This window comes from Mesoplodon mirus (genome assembly GCF_964341445.2).
Source record: "Mesoplodon mirus genome assembly, chromosome: 7".
In the NCBI taxonomy this organism is placed as follows: Eukaryota; Metazoa; Chordata; class Mammalia; order Artiodactyla; family Ziphiidae; genus Mesoplodon; species Mesoplodon mirus.
The window spans coordinates 126,493,209-126,505,910 of NC_138983.1; the positions used below are offsets into that span (position 1 = coordinate 126,493,209).

At 40.4% G+C, this 12,702-nt stretch overlaps 1 protein-coding gene across 1 annotated transcript in view; it reads right to left on the minus strand.

The window, feature by feature from the left end:
* TMPRSS13 (transmembrane serine protease 13) overlaps nt 1-12,306 on the minus strand; it is a 72,389-nt gene extending 60,083 nt beyond the window's left edge. The window contains exon 1 of the mRNA XM_082628771.1: nt 12,207-12,306. The gene's annotated coding sequence lies outside the window, so the exon portion shown is untranslated. The remainder of the gene's footprint in view (nt 1-12,206) is intronic.
* Between the last annotated feature and the right edge of the window lie 396 nt (nt 12,307-12,702).

Below are 12,702 nucleotides of genomic sequence, written 5' to 3' on the forward strand. Positions count from 1 at the left end.
ACCAAAGCCAGACAAGGACACTAAAAGAAAACTATAGGCCAATATCCCTGATGAATATAAATGCAAAAATTCTCAATAAAATACTAGCAACCAAATTCAGCAGCACATTAAAGAGATCATTCACTATAATCAAGTGGGATTTATCCCTGGTATGCAAGGATAGTTCAACATATGCAAATCAATAAGTGTGATATATTACATTAATAGAATAAAACAAAAATCATATGATCATCTCAATAGATGCAGAAAAAATATTCAACGAAATTCAACATCTGTTTGTGATAAAAACTGTCAACAAATTAGACATGGGAGGAACATACCTCACCATAAATAAAGGTCATATATGATAAGTCCACAGCTAACATCGTACTCAACGTTAAAAGTTTGAAAGCTTTTCCTCTAAGATCAGAAATAAGGGTGCCCATTCTCACCACTCCTATTCAACACAGTATTGGAAGTCCTAGCCAGAGCAGCCAGGCAAGAAGAAGAAATAAACAACATCAGAATTGGAAAGGAAGAAGTAAAATTGTCTCTATTTGCAGATGACATGATTTTATACCTAGAAAATCCTAGACTACACACACACACACACACACACACACACACACATACACACACACACAGCTGTTAGATCTAATCAGTGAATTCACTAAGTTGCAGGACACAAAACTAACATACAAAAATCAGTAGTGTTTCTATACACTATCAAGAAATTACCTGACAAAGAAATAAAGAAAACAATCCCATTTACGACAGCGTCAAAAACAACAGAATATTTAGGAATAAATTTAACCAAGGAGATGAAAATTTTCTACACTGAAAACTATAAGACATTGATGAAAGAAATCAAAGAAGACACAAATAAATGGAAAGATATCCTGTGTTCATGGATTGGAGAAATTAATATTGATAAAATGTCTATAATATTCAAAGCCACCTACAGATTCAATGCAATTCCTATCAAGATTCCAATGGCATTTTTTATGGAAGTAGAAAAATCAATCTTAAAATTTATATGAAACCACAAAAGACCCTGAATAGCCAAAGCATTCTTTTATGAGAAAAAGTGGGAGGTATCACATTTCCTGATTTCAAGCTATATTATAAAGCTATAGTAATCAAAACAATATGGCTGTGTCATAAAAACAGACACATTGACCAGTGGAGCAGAGCTAAGAGCCCAGAAATAAACCCATGAATATACAGTCAACTAATATTTGACAAGAAAGCCAAGAATACTCAATGAAGAAAAGACAATCTCTTCAATAAATGGTGCTGGGAAAACTGGAGGTTCACATGTAAAAAAATAAAACTAGATCTGTATTTTACACCACTCAGAAAAATGAACTAAAATTGGTATTGCAGACTTAAATGTAAGATCTGAAATCATAAAACTCCTAGAAGAAAACAGAGGGAAAAAATCTACTTGAAATGGGTCTTGACAACATTTTTTTTAATATGACACCAAAAGCAAAGGCAACAAAATAAAAAATAGACAAAGAGGGCTACATCAAACTAAAAAGCTTCTACACAGCCAAATAAACAATCAACAAAATGAAAATGCAACTTACAGAATGGGAGAAAATATTTCAAATCACACATCTGATAAGGGGTTAATATCCAAAGTACATAAATAACATACAACTCATTAGCAGGAAAACAAATAATCCAATTTAAAAATGGGCAAAGGGCCTGAATAGACATTCTCCCAAAGAAGATATTCAAATGGCCAATGGTACATTAAAAAGGGGCTCAACATCACTAACCATTAGGGAAATGCAAATCGAAACCATAATGAGGTATCACCTCCCACCAATCAGAATAGCTATAACAAAAAAACATAAGAGGGACTTCCCTGGTGGTGCAGTGGTTAAGAATCCGCCTGCCAATGCAGGGAACACCGGTTCGATCCCTAGTCCGGGAAGATCCCACATGCTGCGGAGCAACTGAGCCTGTGCATCACAAATACTGAGCCTGTGCTCTAGAGCCCGTGAGCCACAACTACTGAGCCCTTGTGCTGCAACGACTGAAGCCCACACGCCTAGAGCCCATGCTCCACAAGAGAAGCCACCGCAATGAGAAGCCCACGCACCGCAATGAAGAGCAGCCCCTGCTCACCCCAACTAGAGAAAGCCTGTGCATCGCAATGAAGACCCAACCCAGCCAAAAAAATAAAATAAAATAAACAAATTAATTAATTAAAAAATAAATTTAAAAAGCAAGTAATAAATGATGTGTAATCTAATGAAAAAATATGAGATTTCTATCAATAAATTTCCTATCAAAAAAAAACTAAGAGACCAATACTGGCAAGGATGTGGAGTAAAGGGAACCCTTGTGCATTGTTGGTGGGATTGTAAACTGGTACAGCCACTATGGAAAACACTATGGAGGTCCCTCATACCATCTGATCCAGCAATTCCACTTCTGGGTATATATTTGAAGAAAACAAAATCACTATGTTGAAGAGATATCTGCACCCCCATGTTCACTGCAGCATTATTTACAATATCTAAAAATGAAAATAACCTAAATGTCCATCAACAATGAATGAATAATGAAATTGTGGTGTATATATATGCAATGAATACTATTCAGCCATAAAAAAAAAAGAAAGTCCTGCCATTTGTAACAACATGAATGGGCCTAGAGGGCATCATGCTAAGTGAAAAAGTCAGACAGAGGAAGACAAATGCTGTATGATCTCACTTAAATGTGAAATCTAAAAAAACAAAACAACCAAGTTCATAGAAAAAGAGATCATATTTGTGGTTACCTGAGGCAAGAGGGTGGGGGTGGAGGAATTGAATGAAGGTGGTCAAAAGGTACAAACTTCCAGTTACAAGATAAATGAGTACTAGGGATGAAACGCACAACATGATGACTGTTGTTAACACTGCTGTATGGTACATTTGAGAGCTGCTAAGAGAGTAGACCCTAAAAGTCCTCATCACAAGGAAAAAAATTTTTTTCTTTTTTGTATCTGTGTGAGATGGTGGATGTTAACTAAACTTATTGTGCTAACCACATTGCAATACATGCACGTCATTGGGCTATACACCTTAAATATATACAATGCTGTATGTCAATTATATCCCAATAAAACTGAAAGAGAAAATAAAAACATTTTTAAAAGAACAAAGTGAAAAATATGTCATGGGACTATGGGTGATTTATTTTTCCTTCTTTGTAAACTTTTCTTTACTTCCAAATTTTCTTTAATAAATATGAACTGCTTTGTAGAAGAAAAACATTTCTAATTTAAAATATGAGATGATTTCAAAATCCCATTGTTTGGGAATAAGAATGCTTCAAAATGTTATGGTTTGTTAGCACTACCTGTCCTTAGGGTACTTGGAAAGGGATGAACTTTCAAAATAGGAGAGTCAAGGAGCCAGCTATAAGGAACCAGGGAATACAAAATCTAGGGAATGGGGCAGGCAGATGAAGCTGACACTGGACACAAGAATTCTGAGTAAAAGATGAGTGAGTGAATGAGCAGAATTCTTAAGAAGCTCAACAAACCCCAAGCAGGGTATATTCCAAGAAAACCATGCCTAGGTACATCATAATAAAACTGCTGATGACAAACACAAAAAGAAAATCTTGAAAAGAACCCAGAAAAAAAAAAGACACATAATCTTAAAAGGAAGAAGAATAAGACTAATGGCTGTTAAAAAGGAACGAAATTGGGTCATTTGTAGAGACGTGGATGAATCTAGAGACTGTCATACAGAGTGAAGTAAGTCAGAAAGAGAAAAACAAATATCGTATATTAACGCATATATGTGGAACCTAGAAAAATGGTACAGATGAACTGGTTTGCAAGGCAGAAATAGAGACACAGATGTAGAGAACAATCATATGGACACCAAAGGGGAAAGCAGCGGGGTGGTGGGGGTGGCAGGTGGCGGTGGGATGAATTGGGAGATTGGGATTGACATGTATACACTGATGTGTATAAAATAGATAACTAATAAGAACCTGCTGTATACAAAATAAATAAATAAAATTTAATTTAAAAAAAGACTAATGGCTGACTTTTTGTTATAAGTGGAAATGTACCCCTCCCCACAAATTTATACGTTAAAGTGCTAACCTCCAGTACCTCAGAATGTGATGGTCTTTAAAGAGGTAATTAAGTTAAAATGAGATCATTGGGGTGGGCCTTAATCCAAAATGACTGGTGTCCTTATAAGAAGAGGAGATTTGAACACAAACATTTACAGAGGAAAGACCATGTGAGGGTACAGGGAGAAGACAGCCATCAGCAATCCAAAGAAAGAGGCCTCAGAAGAAACCAACCCTGCTGACATCTTTTTTTTTTAATGTTTTAATTCTTTTGGAGTAGAGTTGATTTACAATGTTGTGTTAGTTTCAGGTGTGCAGCAAAGTGATTCAGTTATACATATACATACATTCATTCTTTTGTAGATTCTTTACTCATACAGGTTATCACAGAATATTGAATAACGTTCCCTGTGCTATACAGTAGGTCCTTGGTGGTTATCTATCTTATATATAGCAGTGTGTGTTCATACCAAGCTCCTGATTTATCCACCCTCCATGTTTCCCCTTTGGTAACCATAAGTTTGTTTTCAATATCTGTAAGTCTGTTTTGTAAATAAGTTCATTTGTACCTTTTTAAAATAATTAGAGTCCACATATGAGTGATATCATATATTTGTCTTTCTCTGACTTACTTCGCTTAGTATGATAATCTCTAGGTCCATCCATGTTGCTGCAAATGGCATTATTTCATTATTTTTTTATGGCTAAGTAATATTCCATTGTATATATGTACCACAACTTCCTTACCCGTTCCACTGTCAATGGATACTTAGGTTGCTTCCATGTCTTGGCTATTGTAAATAGCGCTGCAATAAACATTGGGGTGCATGTATCCTTTTGGATTATCGTTTTCTCTGGATGTATGCCAAGAGTGGAATTGCTGGGTCATACAGTAGTTCTATTTTAAGTTTTTTAAGGAGCCTCCATACTGTTCTCCATACGGGGTGTACTAATTTACAAACCCACCAACAGTGTAGGAGGGTTCACTTTTCTCCACAACCTCCCCAGCATTTGTTTGTAGACTTTTTGATGATGGCCATTCTGACTGGTGTGAGGTGATACCTTACTGGAGTTTTGATTTGCATTTCTCTGATAATTAGTGATGTTGAGCATCTTTTCATATGCTTCTTGGTCATCTCTATGTCTTCTTTGGAGAAATGCCTATTTAGGTCTTCTGCCCATTTTTTGATTGAGTTGTTTGTTTTTTTGACATAGAGCTGCATGAGCTGTTTGTATATTTTGGAGATTAATCCCTTGTAGGTCACATCATTTGCAAATATTTTCCCCCATTTTGTGGAACCCTGCTGACATCTTGATCTTGGACTTCTTGCCTCCAGAACTGTGAGAAATAAATTTCTGTTGTTTAGAAGTTATTTTGTTATGGCAGCCCTACAAAACTAACACACTTTTTTTTTTTTTTTTGCGGTACGTGGGCCTCTCACTGTTGTGGCCTCTGCTGTTGCGGAGCACAGGCTCTGGACGCGCAGGCTCAGAGGCCATGGCTCACGTCCCAGCCGCTCCACAGCATGTGGGATCTTCCCAGACCGGGGCACAAACCCGTGTCCCCTGTATTGGCAAGCAGACTCTCAACCACTGCGCCACCAGGGAAGCCCACTAATACACTTTTTAACAGAAACAAGAGAAACCAGAAGACAAGGGAATGATATTTTTAAGGTGCTGACAGAAAATAACTGCCAACCTAGAATTCTATAATCAGCAAAAATGTCCTTCAAAAATAAAAGTGAGAACTTTCACTTCTGGACAAGATAGAGTAACAGGGACCATTTTACCTTCCCACCTGAAAAAACCACTGCCCTCCCCATGGAAAAAACATATGTAGTATTGGTTTTCAAGATCTTGAAATTCAGGCAACAAAAGACAAGAACCCTGAAAGCCCTATGATTGCCCCAACATGTTGCCTTGAGAGAGTTTCCAGGCCATAGCACAGGGAGGGGGAACTCGGGTAGAGCCTATGCAGCTGGGGTTCATAGGATGGAATACCAGAGATTAGAGAGCTACATGCAGAGAGAACATCAAAGATCTGAAGGAGGTTCCCTTCAAGTATTCAGCAGAGTACTGATTAGTGTGTCCAAATGAAGAAACTACCAGAGGCCATGCAAAGAACCATCTGAAAGAGTAAGAGTGAACTGTACCTGATGCTCACACAGAACTGGAAACAGTACCTGTCCTCACTATCCAGACTGGAGAAACTAATAATCCACAGGGCAATGGGTACAGTTCTCAGGGTAGTCTTGCCTCATTAGAGGAGAATAATTGCCAGACTCACCTAAGAAATCACGAAAGCAAGACACAAAAGGATAAAACTTTTGCTAAGTAAACTTAATTGCATCCCAGAACACAACTCAATAATAATTATAGGAATACAAAAATATCCAGCACCCAACAATATAAAATTCACAATGGCTGGCATACAACCAAAGATTATAAGGCATGCAACGAAACAGGAAAACACGACCCATAATGATGAAACAATCAATCAATTGAAACAACCCAGAACTGACACAGATGCCAGAATTGGTAGAGAAAGACATTAGGACAATTATTATAGCTGTATTTCATAGGTTCAAAAAGTTAAGTAGAGACAAAGATACTTTTATTTTTAAAAATCTCAATTCTAACTTCTAGAGGTGAAAACTACAATATCATAAATGAAAAATAAACTGAATGGGATTAACAGCAGATTAGACACTGTAGAATAAAAGATCAGTGAACGTGAAGGCATAGCAATAGAAACTACCCAAAATGAAACACAGAGGAAAAAATAGCCACAAAAGATAAGAAAAGAAAAGAAAAGAAAAGAATATCAGTGAGCTGTAGGCCAGCTTCAAATGGCCTAAGATTGAACTCCCTGAAAGATTCCTGAAGGAGATGAGAGGAGGGGGAAACAGAAAAATATTTGAAGAAATGATAGCAAAATTTTCCAAATTTAATGAAAATTATAAACCCACAGGTCTAAGAAATCAACCAACCAACCAAACAAACAAAAACTCTGAGCACAAGAAACATGTAGAAAACTACACCAAGGCACATTATAATCAAATTTCTCAGTACCAATGTTAAAGAGAAAATCTTAAATGCAGTCAAAGAAGGACATGTTACATACAAAGGAAAGATTAAGATAAGGATATGTCACATCAGAACCAATGTGAACAAGAAGACTAGGGAGCAACATCTTTAAAGAACTGACAGGAGGGCTTCCCTGGTGGCGTAGTGGTTGAGAGTCCGCCTGCCGATGCCGGGGACACGGGTTCGTGCCCCAGTCTGGGAAGATCCCACATGCCGCGGAGCAGCTGGGCCCGTGAGCCATGGCCACTGAGCCTGTGCTTCCGGAGCCTGTGCTCTGCAACACGAGAGGCCACAACAGTGAGAGGCCCGCGTACCACAAAAAAAAAAAAAAAGAAAAAAAGAACTGACAGGAAAAATCAATCCATCTAGAATTCTATGCCCACAAAAATATCTCTCAAAAATAAAGTTACAATAAAGATATTCTCAGTTATACAAAAGCTGAAAGAATTTTCACCCCACACCATTTTCCCCTATTATTAATATGAGAACATTTGGTTACAATTAATGAACCAATGTTGATACATTTTCATTAACTAAAATTCCTACGTTATTCATATTTCCTTAGTTTTTACTTGATGCCCTTTTTCTGTTCCAGGATCCCATCCAGGGTACCACATTATATTGGTTGCCATATCACATTACATTTAGTCATCATGTCTCCTTAAGCTCCTCTTAGCTGGGACAGTTTCTCAGAGCTTTCTTGTTTTTGATGACCTGGACAGTTTTGAGGAGTATTGGTCTGATATTTTGTAGAATGCCTCTCTCTTGGAATTTGTTTGATGTTTTCCTCATGGCTATACTGGAATTACAGGCTCTGGAGAAGAAGATCACAGAGGCAAAGTACTATTCTCATCATATCACATCAAGGGTAGGTACTGTCAACATGACTTTGATATCACTGTTGATGTTGACCTTGATCACCTGTCTGAGTTAGTGATTGTCAGGTTTTGCCACTATAAAGTTACTCTTTCCCCCCTCTTTCCATACTGTCCTCTGAAAGAAAGTCACTATGCACAGTCCACACTTAAGGAGTAAGCAGTGATGGTCATTGAGGGTAGAGTATTTACATAAATGATTTGAAATTCTTCTACATGGGAGATTTGTCTCTTTTCCTAGTTGGGATTTTCCATATTTTTCTCAGAGCTCATCACTGTTATCAGCCAGAGGGTTATCCAGTGCAAACTATTCCACCATTACCTGAACTAGACCTTCCCACATCTAACATCTGTTGGACATTTATGCACCATGCACTGTACTAAACATCTTTTATGTATTTAATTTCATTTAATCCTTGCAATAACCTTATACAATAAATACTATTATTCTCGTTTCATTGATAAAGAAACTGAGACTCAGAGTTACTCTACTTGTGAACCCCATGGTATTCCTAGCTATGCCTTGCACACCATACCCTAAAAATTGGAGTGAATTTCCATAGATTGTTTGTCCACCCAGATTTTGTGCTGCTTGGTTGACCCTGCTCTGAATCCTCTCCTTCACTCATTTCTCAGCGTGTCTCTGAGGCTGTCTATCCTCCCTTCCCCGCTGGGCCTGGTTGTGTAGTAACTAGGCTGGCTCCTCAGCCTGCCTCAAAGCCTACCCCAGAATCCAGTTCCATGGCTTCCCATGGGTGCCTGAACTCTCAGGCACAGAGCAGCCCCAGGGCATGAGGGGTCACAGCCTCACACCTCTGCTCACATGGAAAATGCCTTCCCGCCAAAGGACAAAAACAACTCCTCACACCTATGAAGACCTGAGCGATCTAGAAGACTGTTTCACACTCTGAACAAAATCCCCCACCCAGATGTTCAAAGGTGAGAGAGCAGGGAGGGAATTGAAGACTCAAAAGCCGCTATGGTTGGAAAAGAAACCTAACAAGACAACTTCTGGGCAGTTAACCCACCTGCACCCACAACAGCCCTTAGAGGAGGAATCATGGGTATCAATAAGGCTCAGCCAATTTTAGAGAGCTCAACCACTCAGTACTCAAGGTTTTGCCCTTCCTCACCCCACCCTAAACCTCATCTTGGGCACCACAATGGAGTAAAGGACGTGGGGGCAGAATATCATTTGATATTCACAGAAGCCCTGGAAGGTTGACAAGGGACTTATATTTTCACTTTACCATAGAAATGGAGGCGTAAAGATGTAAGGCGATTTGCCAAACTCAGCAGAGTTAGCAAGTTGTCTGACCCCATCTTGGCCTATTCACACAGACAGTTTGATGGAAAAGACCAGGGCCAGTGTCATTACCAAAACATCAAGTTGAGGCACCTAGTAATAGTGGCCAATAAACAAAGATGTAGATGAAAATTGTTGGCCAGAAGAGTACTCCGCGAATTTGGGGGTGATGCACAAGCCTGGAATGACTAGTGTTTATCAAGAGGGTTCTCTGGAGACAGTGTGGAATATTCTGCAGAAGCAGGGAAGAGGAGGCAGGCAGAAGGCCAGATGGGTCCACACTCCCAGAACATTCATCTGACTGCCATCTCCTGGAGCACTACGCCTGGCTTGGGGCCCCTGTGCAGAAACCACTTGGTGGCATCTACCCCGGAAACCCATTTGGATCAAGCACTGCAGGCAGCAGAACTGGAGCTGGAGTCCCAGGAGAGGAAACAATCCACCTCAGTCTTCTGCTCCCACCCAGACAGGTCTCTGAGGGTTGCCAGCACTTGGCCTACTGCCGAGCACACAGTGGGGCCATATCAAAAGTTGGTTGACTTAAGTGCTCCTGAAAGAGACTGAAGTACAGAGAGGTGAAGTCATTCTCCCAAGATCACACAGCAGTAAGTAGTAGAAATGAGATTCAATGCAGGTCAACAGGCTATTCAGCATTCAAGCCCTCATGCTTTCCCCTCCACCCTATAGTCTCTTGCCTCAAGGGCCAGAAGAATGTCACTTTCTTGTCTTCATCTCTGTAACTCCCGACACAATGTCTGCCACACAGTAGGCTCTTATGAATTTTTTGTTGATCAAAGCTTAGAAGTCTGCCCTTAACACTGAGCTCAGGGGGTTTCCTTGCTAAACCACATGGTATACTGGGCAGGAAGTGAGAGGATGAGGCCTGAGGGAGGAACGGGGAGGAAGGGTTCTAGGATACCAGGCAGGAGCCACGAGTTAGGATTGGGCTAAAGGATGGGGAGAAGGCACAACAGATTGACCCCCGCACACAGTGCCTGAAACCCACACCCCTCTCCCCATGGGCCCAATCCCAAGCCCTGCACATCCTGCCGGTGCTGGTCATGCCCTGGTCCTGCCATCTGTTCCCTCTGCCTGCAACACTCTTCCCTCCCCTCTTAACCTGGTGACCCCAACTCGTCTCTCAGATTTCAACTCAAGCAGCACCTCCTCATAGAAGTTCTCTTGGGCCTTTCTCACCAGGTCAGGTCCCAATTATGGACTCTCATGGCACTTACCACAGTTGCAATTTTGCATATTACATGGATGATTATTTGATCAATGCCCATCTCCACGTCTAAACCGTAAGGCTATGAGAAGGCTCTGCTTCGCTCACCATGTCTTCCTAGTGCCCTGCAGTGTCCGGTATTGAGTAAATGCTCAATAAATATATGTTCAATCAAGGTATGATTGAATGAATACAGAAATGAATGTTGAAACTGGTCACTGTGGTAAGATGAAAATAGCTCTCCAGAAGCTATCCATGTCCTAATCCTCGGAACCTATGAATGGTCCCTCCTATGGAAACAGGGTCTTTGCAGATGTGATTAAATTAAGGATCATCAAAATGAGTCCTACCTGGACTTCCCTGGCAGTCCAGTGGTTAAGACTATGTGCTTCCACTGCAAGGGGCACAGGTTCAATCCCTGGTCAGGGAACTAAGATCCCACATGCTGCACAGTACAGCCAAAAAATAAAATAAAATAAAAATAAAAATATTCCTTTAAAAAAAAATGAGTCCTACATGTAATCACATTTAGGCTCCTGAGAAATTCTAGTAATTAAAGAGACAGGGAGATTTGACACATACACCTCACCATGGCTGCCTTGGGTTCTGGATCTCTCACAGGGGGACACGGTTGTACCCAAACACCTGCCAACAGGCCTCAACCTAGTTCTTTGCCTGGCAACCTCCCAACTGAGCTACAGCTGGAATGTCCCATCTGCTTCTTTTTGTCTGTGGCTGGTGGGAGTAGGGGTGAAGAGGAAAGTGGTGATGTAGGGTCAGACAGGCCTGGACTGGACCATTTGCTGAGTAACCTTGGGAAAATCATATAACCTCTCAGTTTCCTCCTCTGTAAAATGAGAAAAGAATACCTCAAATAGGATCAGATGAAGTAATAACAGCTCATTAGCCAGCACAAAAATAAACACTAGGTTTCCTTTTCCCCTCGCTTTCAAACTAAGCATCCTCCAAAGCAAACACAGTCTCTTTTTCATTTTTGTCCCCCGGTGCTAATCACAGTGGCTGACACAGAGCAAGTACTCAATGAATATTAGCAGATTCAAGCTGTTGACCCAAGAGGGAGAAGGGCCGTGAGGAAGATGTGGCAATAATGGACTTTGTTATCAAAGTGGGACCTCAGAGGAGCTGAGTTACTGACTTATGCTTTAGTATGTAATGACCAGAGTTGGTGTGGGGAGGAAAGTTAAATGGAGAGGGGGAAAGAATTGAGTCCTGAGCTCCAGAACACATGTAATGAAAAGAGGCTCCTAGTCCAGGAGCCACAAGAAGTAGCTCATTATATGGTTGCACAGGGAGCATCTCCTGAGAACAATGGATGGGCAAGTATCCAGTACTCACATGGAAACCCTTCTGTTAATTTATAAATGCGGACGCAAGTAGTGACCACTTACAAAACTTTCATGAACCTCAGAGCATTTATTCACTTCAGCTTTCTGAAATTAGGCTTAGAATTTCCACAATTGGTAACATTAAACATGAGTCACCTATTTGGAGTTTCATACCATCAAAGTGTTGATAAATGGTATATATTTCTGAACACTTATTACTTAATCAAAGAATTTTTATGCGTTAAAAAAATGTGTTTACCAAACCAAAGTTCTAAGAAGTGTAAAAATAACCTCACCTTATTCAAGAACTCTAAAAAGCTGCAGAAGAAATGCTCATTTTTCTCTCATGGGTCCTGAGAATTTTCCACTTCGGTTCCTTTGGTGTCCTGGGAGGAGGGGCTGAGGGAGAAGAGAAGGGCAGGTTAGTGCAGGCAGAAAGGAAGGGCTAGTGGCCACCAGAAAGGCCAGCAGGACTTCCTGTTATCAGTCACCCAACTGCTGGCTTGTGAAAAAGAGTTTGGAACAAGGTGAAAAGGACAACAACTCACTTGCTCTTATGTCCCAAAAGGTCAGATGGCCACAGAATGAATCTGGGGGTGAGGTGTGAACTTGTCTATCTAACTGAGCTCCTCCTCTCTGACTTTCATTTTCCTATAAATGATAAGAACTTGAACTGTACCCTCGGACTGTAGAACTTCCCTCTTCCATGCTCCCCTCCCACGCACACATCCACTGGGAACATGTGCACACTTTCTACGCACCATGCCCAGCTGACCTCCAATTATCGTTTCT